Raw genomic sequence first — 8,965 nt, 5'->3', positions numbered from 1 at the left:
GGTGCTGGAGGGTTCGTGGGAGTTCGCTCATCCAGTCCATATGTGTTTTGTGGATTTGGAGAAGGCGTTCAACCGCGTTCCCCGTGGTGTCCTGTGGAGGGTGCTCTGGGAGTATGGGGTCCGGGGAGCCTTACTCAGGGCTGTCCGGTCTCTGTACGACCGCAGCAGGAGCTTGGTTCACATGGCCAGCAGTAAGTCAGACCTGTTTCCGGTGCATGTTGGACTCCGGCAGGGCTGCCCTTTATCACCGGTTCTGTTCATAGTCTTCATGGACAGAATTTCTAGGCGCAGCCAGGGGCCTGAGGGGATCTGGTTTGGGGACCACAGGATTTCATCTCTGCTCTTTGCAGATGATGTTGTTCTGTTGGCTCCATCGAACCTGGACCTCCAGCATGTATTGGAGCGGTTTGCAGCCAAGTGTGAAGCGGCTGGGATGAGGGTCAATATTCAGAACTCACTTAATCCTTTTCAGGGTCAAAGGGTTGCTGGAGCCTATCCCAGATACTCTTGGGTGAAAGTGTGCTACACTTTGGACAAGTTCAGTATGTTGCAGGGTGAAGGTGCGTGCTCACCGGCTTTGTTGTCTTGCATTTGAGCAGCCACTTTCAATGAAAAGTCTATGCAAACGGCTCGAGTTTGGCGCTTCTGCGTCTGGATTGGAACGCTCACGATTGTGCGTTTAAGTCTGGTCGCGGGATCTACGTACGATTCGGGCACCCGTTGTTTAACTGATTTTTTTTTTTTTTGCTTAATAGGTATATAAGCATAAAATACTATTCCATTACAACTTAAATAGCTTATGTAAGTATGTAAGCTATATTAGTGTACGCCATTTAATCGTGGCAACACAGAACTGTGATCAACCGAGGACTCATATTTCTGTGGGTCTCATCCTTTTCACAACACACAAGTAGCAGCTGTTTTGAACAGGATGTCAGGAATGGTGGTGAAGGACCCAAACACAGGAGACAAGACTTAAACATGATAAAACCATGGAAGAACAAACCATTGACATAGCAGGACAGAACAGATGCCCTGACACTGAGGAACTGAAAACCAGACACTTTAATACACAGATTGATTAAATGAAGACAGCTGTGGATGATTAACCTGAACATGATGAGACTGACAAGGAAAACAGAACATGACAAAAGCATGACAAAACCTAAGCAGAGATTTCTGACACACGATAACGAAAGAGAAATCAAAAATGATGGTTTGTGCCCGGATTAATATGAGACAAAGACGACATTTGCAGGAACAGAGCTGTGAAAACCAAACGTCTGGAGCAAGACTTGCAGGATTTGCACTGCTGTGACTTAGCGCTCCGAGCCTCTTCCTATTTATTACATTATTTGCCAAACATCTGCTTTCAATCCTTTTTTCCCGCTCTGCTTGTTTCCAATCGAAAACTTCAGATCTCAGAGATCTGTTATTTCTTTACTGGACTCCGATCGATTTTAGATCATTGATGGATTCTTTAAACCCGGCTCTACTCAATGAGGATCCAGCAGACCAGGAGTGTCAAACTCAATCACACTGGGGGCTAAAATCCAAAACACACCTTAGGTCACGGGCCGAACAGGATAAACATTTATTGAACAGTAAAACTACATTTTAAAACTTTAAAAACTTAACTTTAACATAACTATGAATAATGAAAAGGCAGGAATATTATTACAGAATAAATCAACATAAACCTCAAGTAACTTTCAATATTTTACTCTCCATAAAATATATTTTATCAAAATTATACAAGTTAGAAATTAGCTCAATATAACATCAGTAAACAATAAAATGATCTGGAGAGCCGGATATAATGACGTGGAGGGACCCCGGGTCTTGACTTTGACACGTGAGCTGTAGACCTATTAGCAGGATTCTTCTGTTCAACCAGATTTCATTCATGATGTTTCATCAGTCAAAAGACAAACTTCATATTAGACAGGTAAATAACAGAGAACTTTTAGAAAAAAACATAATTAAATGTTTGAAATTGTAATTTACTTCATGTCGCTGCATAAATTATTCACTTTCTCTTTACTACATTTATCACACACTTTTTGTCTTCACTTAGTTGCATAGTAACAAGCACTTAAAGTTGATTTTGTGAGAAAAGACAAAAGAGTCAATTAAATTCATGCTATTTACTGATTAGTTAATTTTGCATCAAACTGATTCAGGGCTCAGATAGACAACAACGTACCCATTGACCCCTTTAGTAATGACCCTAATAAGAAGACTGTTTTGGATTGGATGCAGGCATTAACAAATGCTAATTTAATTTGTGAGGAGGGACTCCACGCTTCTAACAGTGTGATCATGTTTCTACTTTAAATTCTGTTTTACCAACATTTATAATGTTTAGAGTTGGCAAACATGCAGAATAATGGTTTATATTTGCAGTTATGAAGTCTTCAGAGCTTGAACAAAGTCCAAACTTCAGAACCAGTTTCCTAATGTCACTAAGTGATAGCAAAAATATGTCTGATAAAAAATGAAGGTGTTGATTCATCAAAACACTTTTTGTGTAACATTCAGGTTACATTTTTGTAATGGCTAGAGGTAATTCATGTTGTTACTGGATGTTGAATGTATATATTTTATAAATCTAACAGCCTTTTTAGCTTTTTCATTTTTTTTTTCTTTTTCACCTGTATGTGACATTCTTTTGTCTCACCACCTGGCGGGACGCAGTGGAGGCTGTCAGTGTTAAAACGAACCCTGACCATATAATTCCTTCCTCAGCCACTAGATGGCCTAGCGTTTAGAGCTCCCGCCCTGGTAAACAGGAGCGCGCAGTGTCCGCTCCGCTCTGTGGTTCACACCAGACGTGCATTTTTCCGCGACGGTCAACAGGCGCTTCTGCTAGAACTTTTTTTGTTTTTGCTATCATGGGTAATAAGTTAATCACCTGAAGATATTACCCCGTGTTTCTGCTAAGAGGAACCCCTCTCTGCCTCTCTGTTGTTTTACACCCTGAACCCAGCTCCGCCCACCTGCTCCAGAGTCGGCCCACTACATTGGATCTGTGTGTGCGCGGGTGTGCATCTGTGTCTGTTCTGTGTGTGTCTGTGCGCAGGTGTGTCTGCGTGAGTAAATTAATAAACTAAAAATGTCACCCCAGAAGAACTGCGCTCTGCTTCTCTTTTTTTTTACACCCAAAACCCAGCAACCCCGCACCCCACTCCGGAGTCTGCTTGTTGATCTGTGTGTGCACGTGTGTGTCTGTTTTGTGTGTGTCTGTGCTTGCGTGCGCACGTGTGTGCGTGTGTGTTGTGATTGTATGTTTATTTTCATGTCTACAGTCTGTTTAGATACAAAAACATGATCACATTTGTCAATCGTGGCCTTTTATTGTGAAAAATTGGTTATATTTTGAAAATAAACTGATTTTCTCATGTATGATGTAACTTCTTGCCAGAATTGACGCGGAACGCTCGTGGCTCGCGCACAAAATAGACCAGCCCTCCGTAGAGGCCCGCGGCGCTCCGCCCCTGGTGTGAACAACGCCATAGGTAAGCGATGCGTCCAGTGTGAACCCGACGTAGGGCCGATCCAGTCTGAAAGTTCTCATATCTGTAAAAGATGTTATAGATGATTGTTGAAACCAATCTTTTAGATTGCCTAGGTTACAGAAAAGACTAAAATAAAATTTAAAAAAATGAAGGGTCTCTGCAAACTTGTGACAGATTCGTGGTGGCAAAAACCCTCAGGAGAAAATCTCCCTCTGCCTGGTGTCTGCTTCTTTTCAAATACTTTTCAAAAGGTTTTTGTTTTTGCAGAAATTACTGTAACACTGGATGTGGAGACTCTAAATCAGGGGTCTCAAACGGGCGGGCCATTTGCGGCCCCCACCTTACTATGAATGTTCAATGTCTTCTGCATGTTCACGCCTCTTTGATGATAGCTTTGTATTTGCTTTGTGATGTTTCAGCTTTATGTTTAAAACTTTGCATTTGCTTTTGTTGTTGGATCTGGTCGTCAGAAAAGTCCTTAGCAACAGTTGCTAGCGTTGTTAGCTCCTGTCATTTCACAGGACATGCAGAAGATATTTCTTAGTAGTACATAGACATGAACAAATGTTCAATAAACTTGTTCAGTAGACATAGACAACTGGCCAAAGATGTAGACAATGGACTAAAAACATATTTTTGCCACAAATGGACCCCCATACAGCCCAGCCTAAGCCAGACTGCCTTCAGTGGCAAATTGAGTTTAAGAACCTGGTCTAAAGGATGCAGTAATGATAGTCAGAAAGTTCTGACATTACAGTGAGACGCTGCAGATTTGGTTGTCAGTGAAATAAGGTACTTCTATGCATTGGTTTGACTTCCTGTGACAGGCTTCTATTATAGCCTGGAGTCACACAGTAAGCAACCAAATGTGATTAATTACCGCCTGGTTCTGCTCCTACTGCCACTTTCAGCCTGGTCTCTTCATCCTCTGTGTTTTTGCCTCATTCTGAACACAGAAATGAGAATTTTTCAGGTGAAAAAAAGCTTGTTTCCACTATCTGATGAAGCTTTGTGAACACTATTATCTCCCTGCAGAAACAGATAAGCATTGATTTTAACTTTGTGTGCGCACACACACAAAACTGTAACAGGAATCTGAATATGTCAGACGCTTTGTTCTGGTTATTCCAGATATCAATGATCTTCCTGTCGATGAGCCTCCTGAGGGCAGCTGTTGAGTCAACAATATAACTGAAGATATCAGAATAAACCAGAGGGCCTTTTTGGCAGGAGCAGATAGCACAGAATTGATGCCAAACCTTTGACTTCCCTCTGATCTGCTCTGCCTTTTACCGCAGGAGATGTAATGTGGATTATTCCCAGCTCTTCCTCTGAGGTTATTGATCAGCGGCTGCATGTGACATTTTCTACACACAGATGCTTCTGTCTGATGCAGTTTTCTGTAAAAGATTGGAAATAATGTAAATATGTTTGCATTGTCATCCTTCAATGCAGCTCCAGAACAGCAGCAGAGGATTGAATGATCAGTGAGGACCAGACATTTCTAACATCTCCAAAAATCCTACAAAAATAAACTGACTGAAAAAACACGGCACAGTAAAAAAGTGTACTATAATAATCTATTGAATGAAAATAAAACAATGTGAAGCGAGTTTGGGAAATGTTAAACACCACCATGAAAAAAAGGGACAAAAAAACGAACGTACCCAGATTACTTTACAGATGAGACGGGTCAAACCTATTCTATGAATGAAGCAGCAAACGGTCTTAACAACTACTTTGTAAACGTGGGTCCAGCGTTGGCAGCAGAAATTCCAAAGTGCAAAACCAACATAGAAAATATTCCATCCAGCGCTAGGATCCCACGCTCCATCTTTCTCTCTGATGTGAATGAAAATGAGCTGATATCAATCGTTAATAAATTCAAGAGTAAAAACTCAGCAGATTGTCATGATATCGATATGACGGTGGTGAAAAAGGTGATTAACAGTATTTCTAAGCCTCTAGCATACATATGTAACTTATCTTTACAAACTGGGAGATTCCCAAACCAAATGAAAATGGCAAAGGTGATTCCTATCTATAAGAGTGGAGACAAACACCTGTTTACAAACCATAGACCTATTTCTCTCCTTCCACAATTCTCAAACATTCTGGAAAAGATATTCAATGAAAGATGAGCTAAATTCATTGATAAATATAACATAATAAATGAAAACCAATCTGGTTTCAGAGAAAACAGATCAACCTCAATGGCTATCATTGATGCTGTAGAGGAGATCACAAACGCTCTGGATAAAAAGAAATATGCAGCTGGAATTTTCATTGACTTAAAAGAAGCATTTGACCCTCAATCATGACATCCTACAGGACAAACTGGAAGTGTACGGGATCAGAGGAGTAGCGCTAAGTTGGGTCAAAAGCTATTTAACAGGAAGAAAACAATTTGTCCAGATTAATGAATTCACATCAGAGGCCAAAGGGATAAGTTGTGGTGTCCCACAAGGACCAATTCTGGGCCCGCTGCTGTTCAATATCTACATCAATGATATATTCAATGTTTCAAAACTTTTAAAACTCATTTTATTTGCTGATGACACAAATATTTTCTATTCTACAGACAATCAAAGGGAACTTATCAATGTGTTGAACACAGAGTTAATCAAAATAAAATCGTGGATGGATTACAACAAACTATGTTTGAATCTAGACAAATCTAAAGTGATGTTTTTTGGTAATTATAAAGTCAACACAGAGCTCTCAATTAAAGTTAATAATGACTTAATCGAAAGTGTTACAGAAATTAAATTCTTAGGGATTGTTATTGATAAAAAACTGAGTTGGAAGCCACACATCAGACACATACAAACTAAAGTTTCAAAAAGTATTTCAGTTATAAATAAATCTAAATATATATTAGAATACAATTGTAGATATTTATTGTACTGCTCCTTAATATTACCATATTTCACCTACTGTATAGAAGTTTGTGGTAATAATTCTAAGAGTTCACTACATCCTCTGTTTCTGCTTCAGAAACGAGCCATCAGAATTATACATAAAGACGGTTATCTTGATCACACTAACAATTTATTTTATCAATCCAGAACTTTAAAACTGTATGACCTTGTTGATTTTTATACTGCACAGTTAATGTACAGAGCTAGTGGGAAAACATTATCATAAATATCCAGAAACAGTTCTTAGAAAATGAAGGAGGAACAAACTGAGAGGATGCAGGAACTTCAAGGTCAGATTGATAAGAACCACAAAGAAAAGTTTCTGTTTCTGTGTGGAACTAAACTCTGGAACAAGTTAAGTAATGAGCTCAAACAATGTTAAAGCATTTATACATTCAAGAGAATGTATAAAGAAACTCTAATCTATGAAGATAAGACGAGTTAAAGATCAACTGGTGTTTGAAGAATTCCAAATGTCTGAACTTGAATGTGATGAAATAATCAAAGATTTTTCAAATGTAATCAATGAGTTTTATGTCATGGAATATTCAGTAATGATTACTGAAATGTTTACAATCACTATGGTATTAATTTTATTTACTTGATCCAAAATATGTAGCAATGATTACAGGATTAATGTAATTATGTTTTCTAAAGATAATCAATGATTATTAGATATTGTGTGAATCATTAATGTTTACTGAATATATATAAGAATTATTTCAGAGAATGATCAATAAGAACTCTATCGTTACTTTAAAACTTGATCTCAATGTGTAATGATTATTTTTTCTGCATTTGTATTTTGATGATAATCAATGAGTATTATATATCTGTTATATGATGTATGATTGATGTTACTGTTCACTGAAATAATGTTTGATGAGATTAATCAATAATCAACAAGCACTTCACTTTACTATTGAGAATTACAAAAAAAAAACAAAAACAAAAACAACCGGATTACATAGTTATGCTAAACATTGAAATGAAGTCATTAAGTAGTGGTGGGATTATATAAGTTCGCTTCTTCCCACTCCTTTTCAAGCAATCAATCAAACTCTACTGACTTTAGTTAATTATCACAAAAATGAATGAACCAAATGTGACATAAGTGTGTTTGATTTTCGTTTTCTATTTTCTAATCAATGCATTTATTTGTTTCTGTAATGAGTTTCAAATAATTGTGTTTTGTCCTGTATTTTTTTTTTCAATCTATGCTTGAAATAAACCAATCAATCAAAATTCACTGTTCAGCTTGTTGTATTAAAACTATGTGGTACGTATTGTCATGTCTCTTATGTTAAGCAGAAGATGGTTTCTTAGTTCTGCCTGTTATCTCCTAAAATTAGATGCTGAAAAATGTTGCAGTCTTAGACTACTGAGTCTTGTTATATTAGTCTTGGGTTGGACCTTTCCCCAGACCCGAGCCACAGAAGTGGTAGTTTTAGAACATTTCATTGCAGGGAGAACAGTGCAATTCTATTTCCCAAACTTAAGGACTTGTCTGCACAAACTACATTCACATGTTTTCAATAACTTGGAACAATGTAGCTTTATCCGTCATCCTGACCCTATTTACTGTCTCACTCAACAATTTCTTAAGTCTGTGTTCAGTTTTGTTTTCGACTGTGTGTCACAAACGGGCAGACAGCTGGTTCCACATTTAGCAGATTTATTAGTATTAACACAGCTAAAAGTCCCCAAAGCTAAATCAGGGTCAGAGGTCAATCACCAGCATGGGATCATCCAAGAAGAGACTCTGTGAGAGTTCAGGTGAGGGTCAGGGCAGGCAATCAGAGAATCAGCAGGTCAGAAACAGAAGATCAGGTCCAGATAGAAACGCTCAGTAATGCAGGCAGAGTGGCACAAACAATACTTCACACTGAGGGAGGCTCTGTGTGCTGCTTAAGAAGCAGGTGATTGAGTCAGGTGAGCAGCATCCAGGGAGTGTGCACTAAGACTACTGGGAGGTGTAGTTAGTTTAGTACTCTGGAGATGGCTCCCGCAGGTGACCAAAAAAGGAGATAGAGCAGGGCCGTGCACAGGATTTTTGAGGGGCAGGGGCTCAATGTCATAGAAGGGCAACACAAGCACATTTTATGTTCTTTAAGCAGTATGTAAATAAAGGAAAGTTTTAAAATAAAGTACTAAGAGATAACTACTATGACACGTGTAAACAATTTATTGTCAACATGAGTTCACTTTATCATAGACTTGGAAAACATCCAAAGCATTAAAACACGGCAGACTCTTTATTTTGTGAAGCAGCAAAATCAACATGAATTAAATGTAATATAATTTCTCATATTTTAAACACAGATCGAGCAACTTTAAACCCCAGAATACTGACAGTATTAATTTGTAATGTCATTATCAGACTGTTAATGTGAGGATTTTAGTTTAGAGTCAGTGGAGTTGTAGTCCTTTTCTGTCTCCTGTCAGCCACTTCAGGTTCATGTTGATCATCTGCAGCTGTTTTCATTTCTGTTAATTGTCCTCAGTGTAGAAAAGTTTTTGGTTTTC

General features: G+C 38.4%; 1 long non-coding RNA gene across 1 annotated transcript in view; it reads left to right on the top strand.

Annotated features, from left to right (window-relative positions):
- Positions 1–3,412: 3,412 nt before the first annotated feature.
- Positions 3,413–8,965, top strand: part of LOC112155269 — a 14,817-nt gene continuing 9,264 nt past the window's right edge. Inside the window, exon 1 of the long non-coding RNA XR_002920769.2 lies at positions 3,413–3,518. This is a non-coding gene — a long non-coding RNA (uncharacterized LOC112155269). The remainder of the gene's footprint in view (positions 3,519–8,965) is intronic.

This window comes from Oryzias melastigma, linkage group LG21 (assembly GCF_002922805.2).
Source record: "Oryzias melastigma strain HK-1 linkage group LG21, ASM292280v2, whole genome shotgun sequence".
NCBI lineage: Eukaryota > Metazoa > Chordata > Actinopteri > Beloniformes > Adrianichthyidae > Oryzias > Oryzias melastigma.
Note: the sequence above shows the minus strand (reverse complement) of the source record. Positions and strands in the feature narration are given on the sequence as shown.